This window comes from Scylla paramamosain, chromosome 6 (genome assembly GCF_035594125.1).
Source record: "Scylla paramamosain isolate STU-SP2022 chromosome 6, ASM3559412v1, whole genome shotgun sequence".
In the NCBI taxonomy this organism is placed as follows: domain Eukaryota; kingdom Metazoa; phylum Arthropoda; class Malacostraca; order Decapoda; family Portunidae; genus Scylla; species Scylla paramamosain.
This window is the reverse complement of record NC_087156.1, coordinates 1,375,710-1,380,867: the sequence shown is the minus strand read 5'-3', so window position 1 is coordinate 1,380,867 and position 5,158 is coordinate 1,375,710.

The following is a 5,158-nucleotide window of genomic DNA, read 5'->3' as shown; positions in this document are numbered from 1 at the left end:
TTACAAGTATGTTTTCTTTCATTGCATCTGTAAATCTTCTCTCAAGTCTATCTCTCTTTCTCCTGTGTCCTCCTCACATACTCCTCGGCACTCCCATACCACCTTTTTTTTTTTTTTTTTTTTTTTTTTTTTTAGTCTCGCCTCTCTAGCTTTGTCCTCAAGCCGACGTGCATGTGTTGTGCCTATGATATACTCGTATTTGTCGCTGATTTTGTCCAGCCTCGTCACTCCTAGATAACTCGTGGTATTTTAATTTCAGCGACTTCCAGTTTCGTCTCATGTCTTTTCAAATCAGTGGTATTGTCTCCATAGAGTACAACGTTACTGGAGAAAAGTTGTATGGAGGAGAAATGACAGACCACTAGAAAGTTATTTAGATTCATTGTTGTTCTCAAGTAGGAAAGTAAAGTTAGGGGCATACGTTCGCTACTGCTGCGGGTGGCCTCAGTGCTCATCTCCGTCTCACTGGCATTTGAACCTGTTTATGCGATTGTAGTGGTAGTTTGACAAAAAAATTTCGCGCCATCAATAAGAAAAGCAATGGACGTCCAACTAATCATCTCTACAGCCTTTGAAATAATTATAGTATTTATGAGAATCCAGTTGTAATGAAGTATGTGGAATTACGTGATCCAGGAAGGACGATAACCACTAACGAGTGCTCATAAATCGCCAGTAAAAAAATAATGATAATAAAATAAATAAATAACAAAAATAAAATAGAATAAAAGTTAGAACACCCTCCAGTTTCTCGTAGAAAGCTGTAAAGATTAAAAAAAATTACGTTTAGTTATGTAAAATTTTATAAGAAAACGCAGAATCGTACTTATACCAAGAGTGAATTTTGTTTCCAAGCAAAGAGTTGACAAAGGGAGTTAAGAAGGAAGGAGACAGGGAGAAAGTAAGCTATGGGAAGGAGAGGAGAGGAGGTGAGGAGAGGTAGAAGGATAATGAGAGGTAGAAGCCAGATAGAGAGGGAGGAGGAGGAGGAGGAGAAGGAGGAGGAATGGGGGAGGAAGGTAAACACTATGGGAGAGAAAGAGGGAAGAATTGAGGGACGAGAAGGAGGAGGAGGAGGAGGAGGAGATTAAACGCAATGGGAAAGAAAGAGAAAAGAATTGATAGACAAGAAAAAGCAGAAGGGGGAGTAGAAGAAAAAGGAGAGCGCTATAGTAGAGAATAAAGAAATAATGGTGAAAGAAGGGAAGCAGGAGGAAGAACAAGAGGCAGCTCATGAGAGAAGGAAAGGAAAACATCAAGAGAGAGAGAGAGAGAGAGAGAGAGAGAGAGAGAGAGAGAGAGAGAGAGACGAAGCGTGAGGCAGAAGGTGGAGTAGAATTATGAGACTGGAGTGAGCTTCTGTTAATTCTAAGTAATGAGGACTTATATCATTGCCTCGTGCTGCGCGGCGACCTGGCGACCCCACCTGACCACCGGCCACCCGAGGGGGTCACCTGGCCACACACACACACACAGTTGTCATAGCTATATTATCTTGAAGTAGTAGTATCTGTGGTAGTGGTACCGGTAAGAGGGTAGGATTATTATTAGTAGTAATAGTAGTAATAATAGTAGTAGTAGTAGTAGTAGTAGTAGTAGTAGTAGTAGGAGAAGGAGGAGGAGGAGGAGGAAAAGAGAAGAATAAAAGAAGTAAGAATAAAAATGGTAGTAGTAGTAGTAGTAGTAGTAGTAGTAGCAGTAGTAGTAGAAGAAGCAAGAAAAAAATAGGATCAGTAGTAAAAGTAGTAATAACAGCAGTATTGCCAGCATCAGCAATATTTTTATTAGCAACAGCAGCGGTAGTAGCAGTAGCAGTAGTAGCAGTAGCAGTAGTAGTAGTAGTAGTAGTAGTAGCACCAACAGGAGTACTATACTGTACCTTCACCTTGTCGTGTAAAGTTCGTGACACACTGAGAGGCCGCCAGGTGACGCCTTAATTGGCCTCAGCGACAGGCAGATGATGGATCTGATCTGCCTGACGCGTCCCCGTGATCCGCCTCAGTGTGGACGTGATGGCAGGAAGGGAACCCGTAACGTTGTGTATTGTTCAGACTGCTTATTTATGGCTCTCTCTCTCTCTCTCTCTCTCTCTCTCTCTCTCTCTCTCTCTCTCTCTCTCTCTCTCTCTCTCTCTCTCTCTCTCTCTCTCTCTCTCTCTCTCTCTCTCCCTCCCCATGCACCATCTCTCTTCCACACTTGGCCACAGTACCACAGTCTCCTCTCTGTCATATCTACTCCATATATTTATTCCACACAATTAAGAGTATACCACATTATTTTCTCAGCTCCTTCAAAGTCATAATTACTTAACTCTCTTCCTGTTTCGTACTCAGTTGCTTTGTTAGTTAGCTAGTCAGTTATTTTATTACATAGATAGTTACATACTTATCAACTAGTTTGTTAGATAGGTGTTTAGTTAGATAGTTAGGTGCTAGTTAGATAGTTAGGCGTTTAGTTAGACAGATAGTTAATTAGTTAGATAGTTTGTTACTTAGGAATTCTCTAACCCACAAAGTAGTGTGATCTATACATATTTCAAAGCAAATAACATCATAAATCTGTGGAGTTTCCTCACAGTCACGACTACTTAACACATTTCCTGATCCATAGTTAGTTAGGCTGATTAATTAATTACTGAGAACAAAATACTGTGCCGTGTATATAATTCAAATCACATGACATTATAACCCTTTTTAGTTCACAAAAATAAATATGTAACTATACAAAACAAAACACAGACGACACATCCCACACGCCCCGCTTCTCCTATGCAATAAGCGTCCCATCAGCGCCCTCGCACCATGACACAGTGAGCTAAGCCGCGACTCTTCTCTGGCTAGCTGTTAATGTTGTCTTATATAACTACTGTTGTCTGGAGAGAGAGAGAGAGAGAGAGAGAGAGAGAGAGAGAGAGATCAGCATCGTGCCATTACCACTGCTAGTATTAATGTTTCTGCTGCTCCTGCTACTGCTCCTCACCAGTCTACTACTCCTATTGCTGCTGCTACTACTACTACTACTACTACTACTACTGTTGATAATAATATTTTTTTGCACCATACTGACAAAGAAAGCAAGAAGAATGATAATAATAATAATAATTATGTTTATGGTGATGATGATGATGGTGGTGATAGTAATAATAATGTAATAATAGTAATAATAATAATAATAATAATAATAATAATAATAATAATAATAATAATAATAGCAATAATAATTAAAAAAATCAAATATAGCTTCCATAAATAACAACATAAGAACAAATACAAAAGCCATTAGAAATAGTAGCACTAGTAGTAGTAGTAGTAGTAGTAGTAGTGCTAATAACGATAATAATAATAATAGTAATAGTAATAATAATAATAATAATAATAATAATAATAATAATAATAATAATAATAATAATGACAGCATTGTGACATACTCAACAGCAGTAGAGATGCAGTGAGAAGTAGTAAGAATTATTATTAATGTTGGTATTAGTTATCAAATAGTAGCAGTGACAGTGTAGTGGTAATGATATATCAGTAGCAACAGGAAAAAATAACAACGGCAACAGTAGTAGTAGTAGTAGTAGTAGTAGTAGTATAGTAGTAGCAGTTGTTGTTGTTGTTGTTGTTGCTGCTGTTGTAGCAGTAGTAGTAATAGTGCTGTTGATGATGATGGTAGTGGCAGTGGTAGCGGTAATGGTGAGAAGAATAAAAAGTGGTAATTTATAAAAAATAAAAAATATATAGTAATAACAACAACAGCAGGACAGTATTTGTGTAGTAACAATACTGATACTAAATTCCTGTTTGATAAAGACAGTGCGTGAGATTATTTTACATAAGAAATGGCTTTCGAAATGTGAGTGTGTGTGTGTGTGTGTGTGTGTTGTGTGTGTGTGTGTGTGTGTGTGTGTGTGTGTGTGTGTGTGTTCGCGCGCGCACACGTGTATAATGAGAGATACTCAAAGACAAAGAAAAAAATGTTGTCTTTTCAGGGAGTTAGATTAGTGAGAGAAGTGATGATGGGCGAGTCTTTCTTGAGCTGCATAATGTATGTGAGAGAGGCAGACGACACAAAGTATGGCCAGAACAGAACACATCACAAAGGTTCATACGAGTAAGCCTTCTGAAATGTGACGTGAATCTTAACCGAGGCTGAAGAGTACTAATGTTGTTATTTTGTTACTGTTTGTGTAATCATTAAGTATCTCTGGCTACTGCACACCCAGAGTACGCAGGCATTCACTCTCACAACTCAGTTGGTGGTTGTGGTGGTGATGATGGTGGAGGCCACAACTGCCGCCTCTATCATAGCTTCTCTGCCAAATGTTCACGCTGGAAGTTTTGTGTATTATAATAAGAACACAAGGGAAGCTGCAAGAAGCGATGTGCAGTTTTGTTGTAGCTCTTGTATTTGTTTTTGTTCACGGAATTGTTGTAGTTTTTATCCTAAAATTACTACAGTTGTCTTTTTTTATTCCTCCAGCAGTACGAATTGATGTTTATTTTTATTGATATTTTTTTACGCTCGTATCTAAAAATAGCAAGTGTAGAGGTGTTACGCAGCGTGACGGGTAGTGACAGCCTCGGGACGGGTAACGCTGAGGCTCGTCACCAAGCTGCCGGCACTCACTTGGGGCTAGTTTCCGTCTGGGTGCCGGGGACACCGAATCAAGGGCACTATGTTGCCTTGGATCAGTGAGTGTAGCCACGGTGCCAGCCAGCAGCCACCACCAGACTCTTGACACACCATTTCTGGGGAGCGTTTGCTGACCTTTTTGGCTTCTGCTTCGAAGTATTTCTCACAGAACTCCTGACAAGTAAGATTATTTTACCGTCTCGAGTCGTGGTGATCACATCACACTGACCTGATGCTCCGAGAAATACAGCATCCTCCTCCATGAACACTAAGCCTCACGCACTATATATATATATATATATATATATATATATATATATATATATATATATATATATATATATATATATATATATATATATATATATATACTCGTATATATACGTACACATCCTCAGTCACACTACACACACACACACACACACACACACACACACACTCACACACGATTCCTAGCATCGCAGCGGGCAGTTGCAACAGCGAGCAAGACCATATCCACCAACACCAACACCATCACCACCACCAC